Consider the following 20,822-nt stretch of genomic DNA (forward strand, 5'->3'; position numbering starts at 1 on the left):
ATCAGCTGTCACGGACCTTACCGTCATTCTGGGAACTCATCCTGATCTTGGGATACCACTGATATGGTATTTATAGATATGTATTTCAACTCAAATCCTCAAATAAAAAAAACCCTAATCACACACACTTAACGTAAAAGGAGGTGACCGTCCAAGACGCAGAAGTCGGTCCCACCAAGACTTGAACTTGGATCACTGGATTCAGAGTCCAGAGTGCTAACCATTACACCATGGAACCGGCGATAGCAAGTGTCTGACATTGTCTGATCCCCAAGTACACAGTGTCAGACTACGATAAAGTTGACAGCATTTCATTATTTGATCGTTTTTTAGGGAAATTACGTTAAAAGGTTATAATCAAGTCAAAAGTCAGCCTATACAGACGGAGGGCTTGTCCAGGAGTTGAACCTGGGACCTCTCGCACCCTAAGCGAGAATCATACCACTAGACCAACAAGCCCTTGGTAGCTTGAGAGAGCGGCTGTTTGTTGCTGAGAATTTCGGCCGAAACGACAGGATTCCCTTGGTACCAAAATTGACATGATGCGATTGCATTGGTAAATTGCGTCGTCGTGGTTTTGACGTTTGTTATTGTTTTTAAGGGCAAAGAGTAATTTAGGTGCAAATTCTGCAGCTTTGCGGGCGCTGTGGCTGAGTCGGTCAAAGTGCCTGTCTCGTAAACAGGAGATTCTGGGTTCAAATCCCAGCAGTGCCTTTAGGCTGTTTCCAGGGCTCCTTCACGGCTACTTTTGAAACATTTCAAACCATGTATTCCTATGAGAATCCTTGTTGCGTTGAAGAAAATCCCATCATTTCTGAAGGCAATAATACCCTGGTCAATTTGGACACGACCGACCTACCGACTTCCGGCTTAGTCGAGGCAGAATATGTGAGCTCGCCTTGGACTGAGAAGATGTGGATGGAGAAAGAAGCTCCTGTCCTGAAATTGCCACCTCTAAGCTCCACTTACATTTGAAGTGCCCACTTGGACAAGCAAAATGCCTTCTGGACAAAAGTTCCACAGTCAGACGAGCAGTCCCTGTTCAGGTGACCAGTGATAGGCTCTGAGATTCATCTGCGAAGACCTCCTTTTAGCCGGCAAAAGACAAGGGCAACCCGCCCAGCCTGGTTACATTTGAAGAACTGAGGCCTGACTGGAAAAGCGGAAATGCTGTGTTGCAGCTGAAGTAGCTCAGTTGGGAGAGCGTTAGACTGAAGATCTAAAGGTCCCTGGTTCAATCCCGGGTTTCAGCACAGTTGAAATGTTGTTCTTGCCTTGCCAGATCATTTAAAAAGCCTTGCTGAACGTGTCTCTGGTTAATGAGTGACACAGATTTCGTTCTGAAAATCCAGCGAACGTTCGGGGAGCTTACGATCCAAACACTACAATGGCACAAGTTGATGACGCCAAGGTGACATTTGAAAGCCCAACAGTGGCTCGGTTGTTTCCATGTTTGACGAAAATCCCATTTTTTCTGGAACTGGTCTTGTGTGCTACAATGCTCAGGACAAAGGCCTTGTCAATTTGGACAATAGCTGGGCTAAGACTATTGACAATGTGTTCCAAATCAGGACCAGCTTTGCATGTAGGTGAAGCAGCCTATCATTCACCGCCTGAACAGGGACTTGAACCCTGGACCCTCAGATTAAAAGTCTGATGCTCTACCAGCTGAGCTATCCAGGCCGCTCTTTGACATTAAAAAGTCACGTGACTGAAATTTTCTGGCATACAAGTGGCTGGATTTCTGGCTTCGCCATGGACATGCTCCCGAAATTGCCACCTATAAGACAGGCTTAGGTTGGACACTGCCCACACGGACTAGCCAAACACCTTCTGGGTAAAAGATTTTATGGTCAGATAAGACAAAGGTTGAGCCAGTCACTGACACATTCGACTTTTGATCTGAGTGTCCAGGATTCAAGCCCCTGTTCAGGTGACCAGTGATAGGCTCTGAAGTTCATTTGCCAAAGCCTCCTTTTTGCCCCCAAAACACAGGGGCACCAGGAACGGGACTGGTGCCCCTTCTTACATTTGACAGGCTGAGCCCTGACCTGGAAAAGCCGAAAACCCGTTCCACAGCTGAAATAGCTGGGAGAGCGTCAGACTGAAGATCTAAAGGTCCCAGATTTCAGTACAGTGCTGTATCCTTCTTGACTCGACAGAGGAACTGAAAAGACTTGTGTCGCCCCACACACAACCGAAGTGTCTACCTCACATGCATATATTGCCAGCTGATGTATGACATCAGCTGTCACGGACCTTACCGTCATTCTGGGAACTCATCCTGATCTTGGGAAACAACTGATATGGTATTTATAGATATGTATTTCAACTCAAATCCTCAAATAAAAAAAACCCTAATCACACACACTTAACGTAAAAGGAGGTGACCGTCCAAGACGCAGAAGTCGGTCCCACCAAGACTTGAACTTGGATCACTGGATTCAGAGTCCAGAGTGCTAACCATTACACCATGGAACCGGCGATAGCAAGTGTCTGACATTGTCTGATCCCCAAGTACACAGTGTCAGACTACGATAAAGTTGACAGCATTCCATTATTTGATCGTTTTTTAGGGAAATTACATTAAAAGGTTATAATCAAGTCAAAAGTCAGCCTATACAGACGGAGGGCTTGTCCAGGAGTTGAACCTGGGACCTCTCGCACCCGAAGCGAGAATCATACCACTAGACCAACAAGCCCTTGGTAGCTTGAGAGGGCGGCTGTTTGTTGCTGAGCATTTCGGCCAAAACGACAGGATTCCCTTGGTACCAAAATTGACATGATGCGATTGCATTGGTAAATTGCGTTGTCGTGGTTTTGACGTTTGTTATTGTTTTTAAGGGCAAAGAGTAACTTAGGTGCAAATTCTGCAGCTTTGCGGGCGCTGTGGCTGAGTCGGTCAAAGTGCCTGTCTCGTAAACAGGAGATTCTGGGTTCAAATCCCAGCAGTGCCTTTAGGCTGTTTCCATGGCTCCTTCACGGCTACTTTTGAAACATTTCAAACCATGTATTCCTATGAGAATCCTTGTTGCGTTGAAGAAAATCCCATCATTTCTGAAGGCAATAATACCCTGATCAATTTGGACACGACCGACCTACCGACTTCCGGCTTAGTCGAGGCAGAATATGTGAGCTCGCCTTGGACTGAGAAGATGTGGATGGAGAAAGAAGCTCCTGTCCTGAAATTGCCACCTCTAAGCTCCACTTACATTTGAAGTGCCCACTTGGACAAGCAAAATGCCTTCTGGACAAAAGTTCCACAGTCAGACGAGCAGTCCCTGTTCAGGTGACCAGTGATAGGCTCTGAGATTCATCTGCGAAGACCTCCTTTTAGCCGGCAAAAGACAAGGGCAACCCGCCCAGCCTGGTTACATTTGAAGAACTGAGGCCTGACTGGAAAAGCGGAAATGCTGTGTTGCAGCTGAAATAGCTCAGTTGGGAGAGCGTTAGACTGAAGATCTAAAGGTCCCTGGTTCAATCCCGGGTTTCAGCACAGTTGAAATGTTGTTCTTGCCTTGCCAGATCATTTAAAAAGCCTTGCTGAACGTGTCTCTGGTTAATGAGTGACACAGATTTCGTTCTGAAAATCCAGCGAACGTTCGGGGAGCTTACGATCCAAACACTACAATGGCACAAGTTGATGACGCCAAGGTGATATTTGAAAGCCCAACAGTGGCTCGGTTGTTTCCATGTTTGACGAAAATCCCATTTTTTCTGGCACTGGTCTTGTGTGCTACAACGCTCAGGACAAAGGCCTTGTCAATTTGGACAATAGCTGGGCTCCGAAAACAGACTATTGACAATGTGTTCCAAATCAGGACCAAAGAGGCAGGCTTTGCATGTAGGTGAAGCAGCCTATCATTCATCGCCTGAACAGGGACTTGAACCCTGGACCCTCAGATTAAAAGTCTGATGCTCTACCAGCTGAGCTATCCAGGCCGCTCTTTGACATTAAAAAGTCACGTGACTGAAATTTTCTGGCATACAAGTGGCTGGATTTCTGGCTTCGCCATGGACATGCTCATGACAGAGAGAAAGCAGCCCCACTCCCGAAATTGCCACCTATAAGACAGGCTTAGGTTGGACACTGCCCACACGGACTAGCCAAACACCTTCTGGGTAAAAGATTTTATGGTCAGATAAGACAAAGGTTGAGCCAGTCACTGACACATTCGACTTTTGATCTGAGTGTCCAGGATTCAAGCCCCTGTTCAGGTGACCAGTGATAGGCTCTGAGATTTCATCTGCGAAGACCTCCTTTTAGCCGGCAAAAGACAAGGGCAACCCGCCCAGCCTGGTTACATTTGAAGAACTGAGGCCTGACTGGAAAAGCGGAAATGCTGTGTTGCAGCTGAAATAGCTCAGTTGGGAGAGCGTTAGACTGAAGATCTAAAGGTCCCTGGTTCAATCCCGGGTTTCAGCACAGTTGAAATGTTGTTTTTGCCTTGCCAGATCATTTAAAAAGCCTTGCTGAACATGTCTCTAGTTAATGAGTGACACAGATTTCGTTCTGAAAATCCAGCGAACGTTCGGGGAGCTTACGATCCAAACACTACAATGGCACAAGTTGATGACGCCAAGGTGATATTTGAAAGCCCAACAGTGGCTCGGTTGTTTCCATGTTTGACGAAAATCCCATTTTTTCTGGAACTGGTCTTGTGTGCTACAACGCTCAGGACAAAGGCCTTGTCAATTTGGACAATAGCTGGGCTCCGAAAACAGACTATTGACAATGTGTTCCAAATCAGGACCAAAGAGGCAGGCTTTGCATGTAGGTGAAGCAGCCTATCATTCATCGCCTGAACAGGGACTTGAACCCTGGACCCTCAGGTTAAAATTCTGATGCTCTACCAGCTGAGCTATCCAGGCCGCTCTTTGACATTAAAAAGTCACGTGACTGAAATTTTCTGGCATACAAGTGGCTGGATTTCTGGACATGCTCATGACAGAGAGAAAGCAGCCCCACTCCCGAAATTGCCACCTATAAGACAGGCTTAGGTTGGACACTGCCCACACGGACTAGCCAAACACCTTCTGGGTAAAAGATTTTATGGTCAGATAAGACAAAGGTTGAGCCAGTCACTGACACATTCGACTTTTGATCTGAGTGTCCAGGATTCAAGCCCCTGTTCAGGTGACCAGTGATAGGCTCTGAGATTTCATCTGCGAAGACCTCCTTTTAGCCGGCAAAAGACAAGGGCAACCCGCCCAGCCTGGTTACATTTGAAGAACTGAGGCCTGACTGGAAAAGCGGAAATGCTGTGTTGCAGCTGAAATAGCTCAGTTGGGAGAGCGTTAGACTGAAGATCTAAAGGTCCCTGGTTCAATCCCGGGTTTCAGCACAGTTGAAATGTTGTTCTTGCCTTGCCAGATCATTTAAAAAGCCTTGCTGAACATGTCTCTAGTTAATGAGTGACACAGATTTCGTTCTGAAAATCCATCGAACGTTCGGGGAGCTTACGATCCAAACACTACAATGGCACAAGTTGATGACGCCAAGGTGATATTTGAAAGCCCAACAGTGGCTCGGTTGTTTCCATGTTTGACGAAAATCCCATTTTTTCTGGAACTGGTCTTGTGTGCTACAACGTTCAGGACAAAGGCCTTGTCAATTTGGACAATAGCTGGGCTCCGAAAACAGACTATTGACAATGTGTTCCAAATCAGGACCAAAGAGGCAGGCTTTGCATGTAGGTGAAGCAGCCTATCATTCACCGCCTGAACAGGGACTTGAACCCTGGACCCTCAGATTAAAAGTCTGATGCTCTACCAGCTGAGCTATCCAGGCCGCTCTTTGACATTAAAAAGTCACGTGACTGAAATTTTCTGGCATACAAGTGGCTGGATTTCTGGCTTCGCCATGGACATGCTCATGACAGAGAGAAAGCAGCCCCACTCCCGAAATTGCCACCTATAAGACAGGCTTAGGTTGGACACTGCCCACACGGACTAGCCAAACACCTTCTGGGTAAAAGATTTTATGGTCAGATAAGACAAAGGTTGAGCCAGTCACTGACACATTCGACTTTTGATCTGAGTGTCCAGGATTCAAGCCCCTGTTCAGGTGACCAGTGATAGGCTCTGAAGTTCATTTGCCAAAGCCTCCTTTTTGCCCCCAAAACACAGGGGCACCAGGAACGGGACTGGTGCCCCTTCTTACATTTGACAGGCTGAGCCCTGACCTGGAAAAGCCGAAAACCCGTTCCACAGCTGAAATAGCTGGGAGAGCGTCAGACTGAAGATCTAAAGGTCCCAGATTTCAGTACAGTGCTGTATCCTTCTTGACTCGACAGAGGAACTGAAAAGACTTGTGTCGCCCCACACACAACCGAAGTGTCTACCTCACATGCATATATTGCCAGCTGATGTATGACATCAGCTGTCACGGACCTTACCGTCATTCTGGGAACTCATCCTGATCTTGGGAAACAACTGATATGGTATTTATAGATATGTATTTCAACTCAAATCCTCAAATAAAAAAAACCCTAATCACACACACTTAACGTAAAAGGAGGTGACCGTCCAAGACGCAGAAGTCGGTCCCACCAAGACTTGAACTTGGATCACTGGATTCAGAGTCCAGAGTGCTAACCATTACACCATGGAACCGGCGATAGCAAGTGTCTGACATTGTCTGATCCCCAAGTACACAGTGTCAGACTACGATAAAGTTGACAGCATTCCATTATTTGATCGTTTTTTAGGGAAATTACATTAAAAGGTTATAATCAAGTCAAAAGTCAGCCTATACAGACGGAGGGCTTGTCCAGGAGTTGAACCTGGGACCTCTCGCACCCGAAGCGAGAATCATACCACTAGACCAACAAGCCCTTGGTAGCTTGAGAGGGCGGCTGTTTGTTGCTGAGCATTTCGGCCAAAACGACAGGATTCCCTTGGTACCAAAATTGACATGATGCGATTGCATTGGTAAATTGCGTTGTCGTGGTTTTGACGTTTGTTATTGTTTTTAAGGGCAAAGAGTAACTTAGGTGCAAATTCTGCAGCTTTGCGGGCGCTGTGGCTGAGTCGGTCAAAGTGCCTGTCTCGTAAACAGGAGATTCTGGGTTCAAATCCCAGCAGTGCCTTTAGGCTGTTTCCATGGCTCCTTCACGGCTACTTTTGAAACATTTCAAACCATGTATTCCTATGAGAATCCTTGTTGCGTTGAAGAAAATCCCATCATTTCTGAAGGCAATAATACCCTGGTCAATTTGGACACGACCGACCTACCGACTTCCGGCTTAGTCGAGGCAGAATATGTGAGCTCGCCTTGGACTGAGAAGATGTGGATGGAGAAAGAAGCTCCTGTCCTGAAATTGCCACCTCTAAGCTCCACTTACATTTGAAGTGCCCACTTGGACAAGCAAAATGCCTTCTGGACAAAAGTTCCACAGTCAGACGAGCAGTCCCTGTTCAGGTGACCAGTGATAGGCTCTGAGATTCATCTGCGAAGACCTCCTTTTAGCCGGCAAAAGACAAGGGCAACCCGCCCAGCCTGGTTACATTTGAAGAACTGAGGCCTGACTGGAAAAGCGGAAATGCTGTGTTGCAGCTGAAATAGCTCAGTTGGGAGAGCGTTAGACTGAAGATCTAAAGGTCCCTGGTTCAATCCCGGGTTTCAGCACAGTTGAAATGTTGTTCTTGCCTTGCCAGATCATTTAAAAAGCCTTGCTGAACGTGTCTCTGGTTAATGAGTGACACAGATTTCGTTCTGAAAATCCAGCGAACGTTCGGGGAGCTTACGATCCAAACACTACAATGGCACAAGTTGATGACGCCAAGGTGATATTTGAAAGCCCAACAGTGGCTCGGTTGTTTCCATGTTTGACGAAAATCCCATTTTTTCTGGCACTGGTCTTGTGTGCTACAACGCTCAGGACAAAGGCCTTGTCAATTTGGACAATAGCTGGGCTCCGAAAACAGACTATTGACAATGTGTTCCAAATCAGGACCAAAGAGGCAGGCTTTGCATGTAGGTGAAGCAGCCTATCATTCATCGCCTGAACAGGGACTTGAACCCTGGACCCTCAGATTAAAAGTCTGATGCTCTACCAGCTGAGCTATCCAGGCCGCTCTTTGACATTAAAAAGTCACGTGACTGAAATTTTCTGGCATACAAGTGGCTGGATTTCTGGCTTCGCCATGGACATGCTCATGACAGAGAGAAAGCAGCCCCACTCCCGAAATTGCCACCTATAAGACAGGCTTAGGTTGGACACTGCCCACACGGACTAGCCAAACACCTTCTGGGTAAAAGATTTTATGGTCAGATAAGACAAAGGTTGAGCCAGTCACTGACACATTCGACTTTTGATCTGAGTGTCCAGGATTCAAGCCCCTGTTCAGGTGACCAGTGATAGGCTCTGAGATTTCATCTGCGAAGACCTCCTTTTAGCCGGCAAAAGACAAGGGCAACCCGCCCAGCCTGGTTACATTTGAAGAACTGAGGCCTGACTGGAAAAGCGGAAATGCTGTGTTGCAGCTGAAATAGCTCAGTTGGGAGAGCGTTAGACTGAAGATCTAAAGGTCCCTGGTTCAATCCCGGGTTTCAGCACAGTTGAAATGTTGTTTTTGCCTTGCCAGATCATTTAAAAAGCCTTGCTGAACATGTCTCTAGTTAATGAGTGACACAGATTTCGTTCTGAAAATCCAGCGAACGTTCGGGGAGCTTACGATCCAAACACTACAATGGCACAAGTTGATGACGCCAAGGTGATATTTGAAAGCCCAACAGTGGCTCGGTTGTTTCCATGTTTGACGAAAATCCCATTTTTTCTGGAACTGGTCTTGTGTGCTACAACGCTCAGGACAAAGGCCTTGTCAATTTGGACAATAGCTGGGCTCCGAAAACAGACTATTGACAATGTGTTCCAAATCAGGACCAAAGAGGCAGGCTTTGCATGTAGGTGAAGCAGCCTATCATTCATCGCCTGAACAGGGACTTGAACCCTGGACCCTCAGGTTAAAATTCTGATGCTCTACCAGCTGAGCTATCCAGGCCGCTCTTTGACATTAAAAAGTCACGTGACTGAAATTTTCTGGCATACAAGTGGCTGGATTTCTGGACATGCTCATGACAGAGAGAAAGCAGCCCCACTCCCGAAATTGCCACCTATAAGACAGGCTTAGGTTGGACACTGCCCACACGGACTAGCCAAACACCTTCTGGGTAAAAGATTTTATGGTCAGATAAGACAAAGGTTGAGCCAGTCACTGACACATTCGACTTTTGATCTGAGTGTCCAGGATTCAAGCCCCTGTTCAGGTGACCAGTGATAGGCTCTGAGATTTCATCTGCGAAGACCTCCTTTTAGCCGGCAAAAGACAAGGGCAACCCGCCCAGCCTGGTTACATTTGAAGAACTGAGGCCTGACTGGAAAAGCGGAAATGCTGTGTTGCAGCTGAAATAGCTCAGTTGGGAGAGCGTTAGACTGAAGATCTAAAGGTCCCTGGTTCAATCCCGGGTTTCAGCACAGTTGAAATGTTGTTCTTGCCTTGCCAGATCATTTAAAAAGCCTTGCTGAACATGTCTCTAGTTAATGAGTGACACAGATTTCGTTCTGAAAATCCATCGAACGTTCGGGGAGCTTACGATCCAAACACTACAATGGCACAAGTTGATGACGCCAAGGTGATATTTGAAAGCCCAACAGTGGCTCGGTTGTTTCCATGTTTGACGAAAATCCCATTTTTTCTGGAACTGGTCTTGTGTGCTACAACGTTCAGGACAAAGGCCTTGTCAATTTGGACAATAGCTGGGCTCCGAAAACAGACTATTGACAATGTGTTCCAAATCAGGACCAAAGAGGCAGGCTTTGCATGTAGGTGAAGCAGCCTATCATTCACCGCCTGAACAGGGACTTGAACCCTGGACCCTCAGATTAAAAGTCTGATGCTCTACCAGCTGAGCTATCCAGGCCGCTCTTTGACATTAAAAAGTCACGTGACTGAAATTTTCTGGCATACAAGTGGCTGGATTTCTGGCTTCGCCATGGACATGCTCATGACAGAGAGAAAGCAGCCCCACTCCCGAAATTGCCACCTATAAGACAGGCTTAGGTTGGACACTGCCCACACGGACTAGCCAAACACCTTCTGGGTAAAAGATTTTATGGTCAGATAAGACAAAGGTTGAGCCAGTCACTGACACATTCGACTTTTGATCTGAGTGTCCAGGATTCAAGCCCCTGTTCAGGTGACCAGTGATAGGCTCTGAAGTTCATTTGCCAAAGCCTCCTTTTTGCCCCCAAAACACAGGGGCACCAGGAACGGGACTGGTGCCCCTTCTTACATTTGACAGGCTGAGCCCTGACCTGGAAAAGCCGAAAACCCGTTCCACAGCTGAAATAGCTGGGAGAGCGTCAGACTGAAGATCTAAAGGTCCCAGATTTCAGTACAGTGCTGTATCCTTCTTGACTCGACAGAGGAACTGAAAAGACTTGTGTCGCCCCACACACAACCGAAGTGTCTACCTCACATGCATATATTGCCAGCTGATGTATGACATCAGCTGTCACGGACCTTACCGTCATTCTGGGAACTCATCCTGATCTTGGGAAACAACTGATATGGTATTTATAGATATGTATTTCAACTCAAATCCTCAAATAAAAAAAACCCTAATCACACACACTTAACGTAAAAGGAGGTGACCGTCCAAGACGCAGAAGTCGGTCCCACCAAGACTTGAACTTGGATCACTGGATTCAGAGTCCAGAGTGCTAACCATTACACCATGGAACCGGCGATAGCAAGTGTCTGACATTGTCTGATCCCCAAGTACACAGTGTCAGACTACGATAAAGTTGACAGCATTCCATTATTTGATCGTTTTTTAGGGAAATTACATTAAAAGGTTATAATCAAGTCAAAAGTCAGCCTATACAGACGGAGGGCTTGTCCAGGAGTTGAACCTGGGACCTCTCGCACCCGAAGCGAGAATCATACCACTAGACCAACAAGCCCTTGGTAGCTTGAGAGGGCGGCTGTTTGTTGCTGAGCATTTCGGCCAAAACGACAGGATTCCCTTGGTACCAAAATTGACATGATGCGATTGCATTGGTAAATTGCGTTGTCGTGGTTTTGACGTTTGTTATTGTTTTTAAGGGCAAAGAGTAACTTAGGTGCAAATTCTGCAGCTTTGCGGGCGCTGTGGCTGAGTCGGTCAAAGTGCCTGTCTCGTAAACAGGAGATTCTGGGTTCAAATCCCAGCAGTGCCTTTAGGCTGTTTCCATGGCTCCTTCACGGCTACTTTTGAAACATTTCAAACCATGTATTCCTATGAGAATCCTTGTTGCGTTGAAGAAAATCCCATCATTTCTGAAGGCAATAATACCCTGGTCAATTTGGACACGACCGACCTACCGACTTCCGGCTTAGTCGAGGCAGAATATGTGAGCTCGCCTTGGACTGAGAAGATGTGGATGGAGAAAGAAGCTCCTGTCCTGAAATTGCCACCTCTAAGCTCCACTTACATTTGAAGTGCCCACTTGGACAAGCAAAATGCCTTCTGGACAAAAGTTCCACAGTCAGACGAGCAGTCCCTGTTCAGGTGACCAGTGATAGGCTCTGAGATTCATCTGCGAAGACCTCCTTTTAGCCGGCAAAAGACAAGGGCAACCCGCCCAGCCTGGTTACATTTGAAGAACTGAGGCCTGACTGGAAAAGCGGAAATGCTGTGTTGCAGCTGAAATAGCTCAGTTGGGAGAGCGTTAGACTGAAGATCTAAAGGTCCCTGGTTCAATCCCGGGTTTCAGCACAGTTGAAATGTTGTTCTTGCCTTGCCAGACCATTTAAAAAGCCTTGCTGAACATGTCTCTAGTTAATGAGTGACACAGATTTCGTTCTGAAAATCCATCGAACGTTCGGGGAGCTTACGATCCAAACACTACAATGGCACAAGTTGATGACGCCAAGGTGATATTTGAAAGCCCAACAGTGGCTCGGTTGTTTCCATGTTTGACGAAAATCCCATTTTTTCTGGCACTGGTCTTGTGTGCTACAACGCTCAGGACAAAGGCCTTGTCAATTTGGACAATAGCTGGGCTCCGAAAACAGACTATTGACAATGTGTTCCAAATCAGGACCAAAGAGGCAGGCTTTGCATGTAGGTGAAGCAGCCTATCATTCATCGCCTGAACAGGGACTTGAACCCTGGACCCTCAGATTAAAAGTCTGATGCTCTACCAGCTGAGCTATCCAGGCCGCTCTTTGACATTAAAAAGTCACGTGACTGAAATTTTCTGGCATACAAGTGGCTGGATTTCTGGCTTCGCCATGGACATGCTCATGACAGAGAGAAAGCAGCCCCACTCCCGAAATTGCCACCTATAAGACAGGCTTAGGTTGGACACTGCCCACACGGACTAGCCAAACACCTTCTGGGTAAAAGATTTTATGGTCAGATAAGACAAAGGTTGAGCCAGTCACTGACACATTCGACTTTTGATCTGAGTGTCCAGGATTCAAGCCCCTGTTCAGGTGACCAGTGATAGGCTCTGAAGTTCATTTGCCAAAGCCTCCTTTTTGCCCCCAAAACACAGGGGCACCAGGAACGGGACTGGTGCCCCTTCTTACATTTGACAGGCTGAGCCCTGACCTGGAAAAGCCGAAAACCCGTTCCACAGCTGAAATAGCTGGGAGAGCGTCAGACTGAAGATCTAAAGGTCCCAGATTTCAGTACAGTGCTGTGTCCTTCTTGACTCGACAGAGGAACTGAAAAGACTTGTGTCGCCCCACACACAACCGAAGTGTCTACCTCACATGCATATATTGCCAGCTGATGTATGACATCAGCTGTCACGGACCTTACCGTCATTCTGGGAACTCATCCTGATCTTGGGAAACCACTGATATGGTATTTATAGATATGTATTTCAACTCAAATCCTCAAATAAAAAAACCCTAATCACACACACTTAACGTAAAAGGAGGTGACCGTCCAAAACGCAGAAGTCGGTCCCACCAAGACTTGAACTTGGATCACTGGATTCAGAGTCCAGAGTGCTAACCATTACACCATGGAACCGGCGATAGCAAGTGTCTGGCATTGTCTGATCCCCAAGTACACAGTGTCAGACTACGATAAAGTTGACAGCATTCCATTATTTGATCGTTTTTTAGGGAAATTACGTTAAAAGGTTATAATCAAGTCAAAAGTCAGCCTATACAGACGGAGGGCTTGTCCAGGAGTTGAACCTGGGACCTCTCGCACCCTAAGCGAGAATCATACCACTAGACCAACAAGCCCTTGGTAGCTTGAGAGGGCGGCTGTTTGTTGCTGAGAATTTCGGCCGAAACGACAGGATTCCCTTGGTACCAAAATTGACATGATGCGATTGCATTGGTAAATTGCGTCGTCGTGGTTTTGACGTTTGTTATTGTTTTTAAGGGCAAAGAGTAATTTAGGTGCAAATTCTGCAGCTTTGCGGGCGCTGTGGCTGAGTCGGTCAAAGTGCCTGTCTCGTAAACAGGAGATTCTGGGTTCAAATCCCAGCAGTGCCTTTAGGCTGTTTCCATGGCTTCTTCACGGCTACTTTTGAAACATTTCAAACCATGTTTTTCTATGAGAATCCTTGTTGCGTTGAAGAAAATCCCATCATTTCTGAAGGCAATAATACCCTGATCAATTTGGACACGACCGACCTACCGACTTCCGGCTTAGTCGAGGCAGATTATGTGAGCTCGCCTTGGACTGAGAAGATGTGGATGGAGAAAGAAGCTCCTGTCCTGAAATTGCCACCTCTAAGCTCCACTTACATTTGAAGTGCCCACTTGGACAAGCCAAATGTCTTCTGGACAAAAGTTCCACAGTCAGACGAGCAGTCCCTGTTCAGGTGACCAGTGATAGGCTCTGAGATTCATCTGCGAAGACCTCCTTTTAGCCGGCAAAAGACAAGGGCAACCCGCCCAGCCTGGTTACATTTGAAGAACTGAGGCCTGACTGGAAAAGCGGAAATGCTGTGTTGCAGCTGAAGTAGCTCAGTTGGGAGAGCGTTAGACTGAAGATCTAAAGGTCCCTGGTTCAATCCCGGGTTTCAGCACAGTTGAAATGTTGTTCTTGCCTTGCCAGATCATTTCAAAAGCCTTGCTGAACGTGTCTCTGGTTAATGAGTGACACAGATTTCGTTCTGAAAATCCAGCGAACGTTCGGGGAGCTTACGATCCAAACACTACAATGGCACAAGTTGATGACGCCAAGGTGATATTTGAAAGCCCAACAGTGGCTCGGTTGTTTCCATGTTTGACGAAAATCCCATTTTTTCTGGAACTGGTCTTGTGTGCTACAATGCTCAGGACAAAGGCCTTGTCAATTTGGACAATAGCTGGGCTCAGACTATTGACAATGTGTTCCAAATCAGGACCAGCTTTGCATGTAGGTGAAGCAGCCTATCATTCACCGCCTGAACAGGGACTTGAACCCTGGACCCTCAGATTAAAAGTCTGATGCTCTACCAGCTGAGCTATCCAGGCCGCTCTTTGACATTAAAAAGTCACGTGACTGAAATTTTCTGGCATACAAGTGGCTGGATTTCTGGCTTCGCCATGGACATGCTCCCGAAATTGCCACCTATAAGACAGGCTTAGGTTGGACACTGCCCACACGGACTAGCCAAACACCTTCTGGGTAAAAGATTTTATGGTCAGATAAGACAAAGGTTGAGCCAGTCACTGACACATTCGACTTTTGATCTGAGTGTCCAGGATTCAAGCCCCTGTTCAGGTGACCAGTGATAGGCTCTGAGATTTCATCTGCGAAGACCTCCTTTTAGCCGGCAAAAGACAAGGGCAACCCGCCCAGCCTGGTTACATTTGAAGAACTGAGGCCTGACTGGAAAAGCGGAAATGCTGTGTTGCAGCTGAAGTAGCTCAGTTGGGAGAGCGTTAGACTGAAGATCTAAAGGTCCCTGGTTCAATCCCGGGTTTCAGCACAGTTGAAATGTTGTTCTTGCCTTGCCAGATCATTTAAAAAGCCTTGCTGAACGTGTCTCTGGTTAATGAGTGACACAGATTTCGTTCTGAAAATCCAGCGAACGTTCGGGGAGCTTACGATCCAAACACAAGTTGATGACGCCAAGGTGATATTTGAAAGCCCAACAGTGGCTCGGTTGTTTCCATGTTTGACGAAAATCCCATTTTTTCTGGAACTGGTCTTGTGTGCTACAATGCTCAGGACAAAGGCCTTGTCAATTTGGACAATAGCTGGGCTCAGACTATTGACAATGTGTTCCAAATCAGGACCAGCTTTGCATGTAGGTGAAGCAGCCTATCATTCACCGCCTGAACAGGGACTTGAACCCTGGACCCTCAGATTAAAAGTCTGATGCTCTACCAGCTGAGCTATCCAGGCCGCTCTTTGACATTAAAAAGTCACGTGACTGAAATTTTCTGGCATACAAGTGGCTGGATTTCTGGCTTCGCCATGGACATGCTCCCGAAATTGCCACCTATAAGACAGGCTTAGGTTGGACACTGCCCACACGGACTAGCCAAACACCTTCTGGGTAAAAGATTTTATGGTCAGATAAGACAAAGGTTGAGCCAGTCACTGACACATTCGACTTTTGATCTGAGTGTCCAGGATTCAAGCCCCTGTTCAGGTGACCAGTGATAGGCTCTGAAGTTCATTTGCCAAAGCCTCCTTTTTGCCCCCAAAACACAGGGGCACCAGGAACGGGACTGGTGCCCCTTCTTACATTTGACAGGCTGAGCCCTGACCTGGAAAAGCCGAAAACCCGTTCCACAGCTGAAATAGCTGGGAGAGCGTCAGACTGAAGATCTAAAGGTCCCAGATTTCAGTACAGTGCTGTATCCTTCTTGACTCGACAGAGGAACTGAAAAGACTTGTGTCGCCCCACACACAACCGAAGTGTCTACCTCACATGCATATATTGCCAGCTGATGTATGACATCAGCTGTCACGGACCTTACCGTCATTCTGGGAACTCATCCTGATCTTGGGAAACAACTGATATGGTATTTATAGATATGTATTTCAACTCAAATCCTCAAATAAAAAAAACCCTAATCACACACACTTAACGTAAAAGGAGGTGACCGTCCAAGACGCAGAAGTCGGTCCCACCAAGACTTGAACTTGGATCACTGGATTCAGAGTCCAGAGTGCTAACCATTACACCATGGAACCGGCGATAGCAAGTGTCTGACATTGTCTGATCCCCAAGTACACAGTGTCAGACTACGATAAAGTTGACAGCATTTCATTATTTGATCGTTTTTTAGGGAAATTACGTTAAAAGGTTATAATCAAGTCAAAAGTCAGCCTATACAGACGGAGGGCTTGTCCAGGAGTTGAACCTGGGACCTCTCGCACCCTAAGCGAGAATCATACCACTAGACCAACAAGCCCTTGGTAGCTTGAGAGAGCGGCTGTTTGTTGCTGAGAATTTCGGCCGAAACGACAGGATTCCCTTGGTACCAAAATTGACATGATGCGATTGCATTGGTAAATTGCGTCGTCGTGGTTTTGACGTTTGTTATTGTTTTTAAGGGCAAAGAGTAATTTAGGTGCAAATTCTGCAGCTTTGCGGGCGCTGTGGCTGAGTCGGTCAAAGTGCCTGTCTCGTAAACAGGAGATTCTGGGTTCAAATCCCAGCAGTGCCTTTAGGCTGTTTCCATGGCTTCTTCACGGCTACTTTTGAAACATTTCAAACCATGTTTTTCTATGAGAATCCTTGTTGCGTTGAAGAAAATCCCATCATTTCTGAAGGCAATAATACCCTGATCAATTTGGACACGACCGACCTACCGACTTCCGGCTTAGTCGAGGCAGATTATGTGAGCTCGCCTTGGACTGAGAAGATGTGGATGGAGAAAGAAGCTCCTGTCCTGAAATTGCCACCTCTAAGCTCCACTTACATTTGAAGTGCCCACTTGGACAAGCCAAATGTCTTCTGGACAAAAGTTCCACAGTCAGACGAGCAGTCCCTGTTCAGGTGACCAGTGATAGGCTCTGAGATTCATCTGCGAAGACCTCCTTTTAGCCGGCAAAAGACAAGGGCAACCCGCCCAGCCTGGTTACATTTGAAGAACTGAGGCCTGACTGGAAAAGCGGAAATGCTGTGTTGCAGCTGAAGTAGCTCAGTTGGGAGAGCGTTAGACTGAAGATCTAAAGGTCCCTGGTTCAATCCCGGGTTTCAGCACAGTTGAAATGTTGTTCTTGCCTTGCCAGATCATTTCAAAAGCCTTGCTGAACGTGTCTCTGGTTAATGAGTGACACAGATTTCGTTCTGAAAATCCAGCGAACGTTCGGGGAGCTTACGATCCAAACACTACAATGGCACAAGTTGATGACGCCAAGGTGATATTTGAAAGCCCAACAGTGGCTCGGTTGTTTCCATGTTTGACGAAAATCCCATTTTTTCTGGAACTGGTCTTGTGTGCTACAATGCTCAGGACAAAGGCCTTGTCAATTTGGACAATAGCTGGGCTCAGACTATTGACAATGTGTTCCAAATCAGGACCAGCTTTGCATGTAGGTGAAGCAGCCTATCATTCACCGCCTGAACAGGGACTTGAACCCTGGACCCTCAGATTAAAAGTCTGATGCTCTACCAGCTGAGCTATCCAGGCCGCTCTTTGACATTAAAAAGTCACGTGACTGAAATTTTCTGGCATACAAGTGGCTGGATTTCTGGCTTCGCCATGGACATGCTCCCGAAATTGCCACCTATAAGACAGGCTTAGGTTGGACACTGCCCACACGGACTAGCCAAACACCTTCTGGGTAAAAGATTTTATGGTCAGATAAGACAAAGGTTGAGCCAGTCACTGACACATTCGACTTTTGATCTGAGTGTCCAGGATTCAAGCCCCTGTTCAGGTGACCAGTGATAGGCTCTGAGATTTCATCTGCGAAGACCTCCTTTTAGCCGGCAAAAGACAAGGGCAACCCGCCCAGCCTGGTTACATTTGAAGAACTGAGGCCTGACTGGAAAAGCGGAAATGCTGTGTTGCAGCTGAAGTAGCTCAGTTGGGAGAGCGTTAGACTGAAGATCTAAAGGTCCCTGGTTCAATCCCGGGTTTCAGCACAGTTGAAATGTTGTTCTTGCCTTGCCAGATCATTTAAAAAGCCTTGCTGAACGTGTCTCTGGTTAATGAGTGACACAGATTTTGTTCTGAAAATCCAGCGAACGTTCGGGGAGCTTACGATCCAAACACAAGTTGATGACGCCAAGGTGATATTTGAAAGCCCAACAGTGGCTCGGTTGTTTCCATGTTTGACGAAAATCCCATTTTTTCTGGAACTGGTCTTGTGTGCTACAATGCTCAGGACAAAGGCCTTGTCAATTTGGACAATAGCTGGGCTCAGACTATTGACAATGTGTTCCAAATCAGGACCAGCTTTGCATGTAGGTGAAGCAGCCTATCATTCACCGCCTGAACAGGGACTTGAACCCTGGACCCTCAGATTAAAAGTCTGATGCTCTACCAGCTGAGCTATCCAGGCCGCTCTTTGACATTAAAAAGTCACGTGACTGAAATTTTCTGGCATACAAGTGGCTGGATTTCTGGCTTCGCCATGGACATGCTCCCGAAATTGCCACCTATAAGACAGGCTTAGGTTGGACACTGCCCACACGGACTAGCCAAACACCTTCTGGGTAAAAGATTTTATGGTCAGATAAGACAAAGGTTGAGCCAGTCACTGACACATTCGACTTTTGATCTGAGTGTCCAGGATTCAAGCCCCTGTTCAGGTGACCAGTGATAGGCTCTGAAGTTCATTTGCCAAAGCCTCCTTTTTGCCCCCAAAACACAGGGGCACCAGGAACGGGACTGGTGCCCCTTCTTACATTTGACAGGCTGAGCCCTGACCTGGAAAAGCCGAAAACCCGTTCCACAGCTGAAATAGCTGGGAGAGCGTCAGACTGAAGATCTAAAGGTCCCAGATTTCAGTACAGTGCTGTATCCTTCTTGACTCGACAGAGGAACTGAAAAGACTTGTGTCGCCCCACACACAACCGAAGTGTCTACCTCACATGCATATATTGCCAGCTGATGTATGACATCAGCTGTCACGGACCTTACCGTCATTCTGGGAACTCATCCTGATCTTGGGAAACAACTGATATGGTATTTATAGATATGTATTTCAACTCAAATCCTCAAATAAAAAAAACCCTAATCACACACACTTAACGTAAAAGGAGGTGACCGTCCAAGACGCAGAAGTCGGTCCCACCAAGACTTGAACTTGGATCACTGGATTCAGAGTCCAGAGTGCTAACCATTACACCATGGAACCGGCGATAGCAAGTGTCTGACATTGTCTGATCCCCAAGTACACAGTGTCAGACTACGATAAAGTTGACAGCATTTCATTATTTGATCGTTTTTTAGGGAAATTACGTTAAAAGGTTATAATCAAGTCAAAAGTCAGCCTATACAGACGGAGGGCTTGTCCAGGAGTTGAACCTGGGACCTCTCGCACCCTAAGCGAGAATCATACCACTAGACCAACAAGCCCTTGGTAGCTTGAGAGAGCGGCTGTTTGTTGCTGAGAATTTCGGCCGAAACGACAGGATTCCCTTGGTACCAAAATTGACATGATGCGATTGCATTGGTAAATTGCGTCGTCGTGGTTTTGACGTTTGTTATTGTTTTTAAGGGCAAAGAGTAATTTAGGTGCAAATTCTGCAGCTTTGCGGGCGCTGTGGCTGAGTCGGTCAAAGTGCCTGTCTCGTAAACAGGAGATTCTGGGTTCAAATCCCAGCAGTGCCTTTAGGCTGTTTCCATGGCTCCTTCACGGCTACTTTTGAAACATTTCAAACCATGTATTCCTATGAGAATCCTTGTTGCGTTGAAGAAAATCCCATCATTTCTGAAGGCAATAATACCCTGGTCAATTTGGACACGACCGACCTACCGACTTCCGGCTTAGTCGAGGCAGAATATGTGAGCTCGCCTTGGACTGAGAAGATGTGGATGGAGAAAGAAGCTCCTGTCCTGAAATTGCCACCTCTAAGCTCCACTTACATTTGAAGTGCCCACTTGGACAAGCAAAATGCCTTCTGGACAAAAGTTCCACAGTCAGACGAGCAGTCCCTGTTCAGGTGACCAGTGATAGGCTCTGAGATTCATCTGCGAAGACCTCCTTTTAGCCGGCAAAAGACAAGGGCAACCCGCCCAGCCTGGTTACATTTGAAGAACTGAGGCCTGACTGGAAAAGCGGAAATGCTGTGTTGCAGCTGAAGTAGCTCAGTTGGGAGAGCGTTAGACTGAAGATCTAAAGGTCCCTGGTTCAATCCCGGGTTTCAGCACAGTTGAAATGTTGTTCTTGCCTTGCCAGATCATTTAAAAAGCCTTGCTGAACGTGTCTCTGGTTAATGAGTGACACAGATTTCGTTCTGAAAATCCAGCGAACGTTCGGGGAGCTTACGATCCAAACACAAGTTGATGACGCCAAGGTGATATTTGAAAGCCCAACAGTGGCTCGGTTGTTTCCATGTTTGACGAAAATCCCATTTTTTCTGGAACTGGTCTTGTGTGCTACAATGCTCAGGACAAAGGCCTTGTCAATTTGGACAATAGCTGGGCTCAGACTATTGACAATGTGTTCCAAATCAGGACCAGCTTTGCATGTAGGTGAAGCAGCCTATCATTCACCGCCTGAACAGGGACTTGAACCCTGGACCCTCAGATTAAAAGTCTGATGCTCTACCAGCTGAGCTATCCAGGCCGCTCTTTGACATTAAAAAGTCACGTGACTGAAATTTTCTGGCATACAAGTGGCTGGATTTCTGGCTTCGCCATGGACATGCTCCCGAAATTGCCACCTATAAGACAGGCTTAGG

The 20,822-nt window shown here is 46.8% G+C and overlaps 22 non-coding genes across 22 annotated transcripts; 14 read left to right on the forward strand and 8 right to left on the reverse strand.

Annotated features, from left to right (window-relative positions):
- Positions 1-166: 166 nt before the first annotated feature.
- On the reverse strand, positions 167-238 carry trnaq-cug (transfer RNA glutamine (anticodon CUG)). The gene has a single exon. It is a non-coding gene; the product is annotated as a tRNA-Gln (tRNA).
- Positions 239-387: 149 nt separating this feature from the next.
- trnap-agg (transfer RNA proline (anticodon AGG)) lies at positions 388-459 on the reverse strand. Its single transcript has one exon. It is a non-coding gene; the product is annotated as a tRNA-Pro (tRNA).
- A 181-nt stretch (positions 460-640) lies between these two features.
- On the forward strand, positions 641-714 carry trnat-cgu (transfer RNA threonine (anticodon CGU)). The gene has a single exon. It is a non-coding gene; the product is annotated as a tRNA-Thr (tRNA).
- A 1,916-nt stretch (positions 715-2,630) lies between these two features.
- Positions 2,631-2,702, reverse strand: trnap-cgg (transfer RNA proline (anticodon CGG)). The gene has a single exon. It is a non-coding gene; the product is annotated as a tRNA-Pro (tRNA).
- A 181-nt stretch (positions 2,703-2,883) lies between these two features.
- On the forward strand, positions 2,884-2,957 carry trnat-cgu (transfer RNA threonine (anticodon CGU)). The gene has a single exon. It is a non-coding gene; the product is annotated as a tRNA-Thr (tRNA).
- Positions 2,958-3,423: 466 nt separating this feature from the next.
- Positions 3,424-3,496, forward strand: trnaf-gaa (transfer RNA phenylalanine (anticodon GAA)). Its single transcript has one exon. It is a non-coding gene; the product is annotated as a tRNA-Phe (tRNA).
- An 857-nt stretch (positions 3,497-4,353) lies between these two features.
- On the forward strand, positions 4,354-4,426 carry trnaf-gaa (transfer RNA phenylalanine (anticodon GAA)). The gene has a single exon. It is a non-coding gene; the product is annotated as a tRNA-Phe (tRNA).
- An 846-nt stretch (positions 4,427-5,272) lies between these two features.
- Positions 5,273-5,345, forward strand: trnaf-gaa (transfer RNA phenylalanine (anticodon GAA)). Its single transcript has one exon. It is a non-coding gene; the product is annotated as a tRNA-Phe (tRNA).
- Positions 5,346-6,764: 1,419 nt separating this feature from the next.
- Positions 6,765-6,836, reverse strand: trnap-cgg (transfer RNA proline (anticodon CGG)). Its single transcript has one exon. It is a non-coding gene; the product is annotated as a tRNA-Pro (tRNA).
- Positions 6,837-7,017: 181 nt separating this feature from the next.
- Positions 7,018-7,091, forward strand: trnat-cgu (transfer RNA threonine (anticodon CGU)). Its single transcript has one exon. It is a non-coding gene; the product is annotated as a tRNA-Thr (tRNA).
- A 466-nt stretch (positions 7,092-7,557) lies between these two features.
- On the forward strand, positions 7,558-7,630 carry trnaf-gaa (transfer RNA phenylalanine (anticodon GAA)). Its single transcript has one exon. It is a non-coding gene; the product is annotated as a tRNA-Phe (tRNA).
- Positions 7,631-8,487: 857 nt separating this feature from the next.
- trnaf-gaa (transfer RNA phenylalanine (anticodon GAA)) lies at positions 8,488-8,560 on the forward strand. Its single transcript has one exon. It is a non-coding gene; the product is annotated as a tRNA-Phe (tRNA).
- Positions 8,561-9,406: 846 nt separating this feature from the next.
- On the forward strand, positions 9,407-9,479 carry trnaf-gaa (transfer RNA phenylalanine (anticodon GAA)). The gene has a single exon. It is a non-coding gene; the product is annotated as a tRNA-Phe (tRNA).
- A 1,419-nt stretch (positions 9,480-10,898) lies between these two features.
- Positions 10,899-10,970, reverse strand: trnap-cgg (transfer RNA proline (anticodon CGG)). Its single transcript has one exon. It is a non-coding gene; the product is annotated as a tRNA-Pro (tRNA).
- A 181-nt stretch (positions 10,971-11,151) lies between these two features.
- Positions 11,152-11,225, forward strand: trnat-cgu (transfer RNA threonine (anticodon CGU)). The gene has a single exon. It is a non-coding gene; the product is annotated as a tRNA-Thr (tRNA).
- A 466-nt stretch (positions 11,226-11,691) lies between these two features.
- Positions 11,692-11,764, forward strand: trnaf-gaa (transfer RNA phenylalanine (anticodon GAA)). The gene has a single exon. It is a non-coding gene; the product is annotated as a tRNA-Phe (tRNA).
- A 1,418-nt stretch (positions 11,765-13,182) lies between these two features.
- Positions 13,183-13,254, reverse strand: trnap-agg (transfer RNA proline (anticodon AGG)). Its single transcript has one exon. It is a non-coding gene; the product is annotated as a tRNA-Pro (tRNA).
- A 181-nt stretch (positions 13,255-13,435) lies between these two features.
- On the forward strand, positions 13,436-13,509 carry trnat-cgu (transfer RNA threonine (anticodon CGU)). Its single transcript has one exon. It is a non-coding gene; the product is annotated as a tRNA-Thr (tRNA).
- A 2,793-nt stretch (positions 13,510-16,302) lies between these two features.
- On the reverse strand, positions 16,303-16,374 carry trnap-agg (transfer RNA proline (anticodon AGG)). Its single transcript has one exon. It is a non-coding gene; the product is annotated as a tRNA-Pro (tRNA).
- A 181-nt stretch (positions 16,375-16,555) lies between these two features.
- trnat-cgu (transfer RNA threonine (anticodon CGU)) lies at positions 16,556-16,629 on the forward strand. The gene has a single exon. It is a non-coding gene; the product is annotated as a tRNA-Thr (tRNA).
- A 2,793-nt stretch (positions 16,630-19,422) lies between these two features.
- Positions 19,423-19,494, reverse strand: trnap-agg (transfer RNA proline (anticodon AGG)). Its single transcript has one exon. It is a non-coding gene; the product is annotated as a tRNA-Pro (tRNA).
- A 181-nt stretch (positions 19,495-19,675) lies between these two features.
- trnat-cgu (transfer RNA threonine (anticodon CGU)) lies at positions 19,676-19,749 on the forward strand. Its single transcript has one exon. It is a non-coding gene; the product is annotated as a tRNA-Thr (tRNA).
- The last annotated feature ends 1,073 nt before the right edge of the window (positions 19,750-20,822 follow it).

The sequence above is a fragment of the Dunckerocampus dactyliophorus genome, chromosome 13 (genome assembly GCF_027744805.1).
Source record: "Dunckerocampus dactyliophorus isolate RoL2022-P2 chromosome 13, RoL_Ddac_1.1, whole genome shotgun sequence".
NCBI classification, from domain to species: Eukaryota; Metazoa; Chordata; class Actinopteri; order Syngnathiformes; family Syngnathidae; genus Dunckerocampus; species Dunckerocampus dactyliophorus.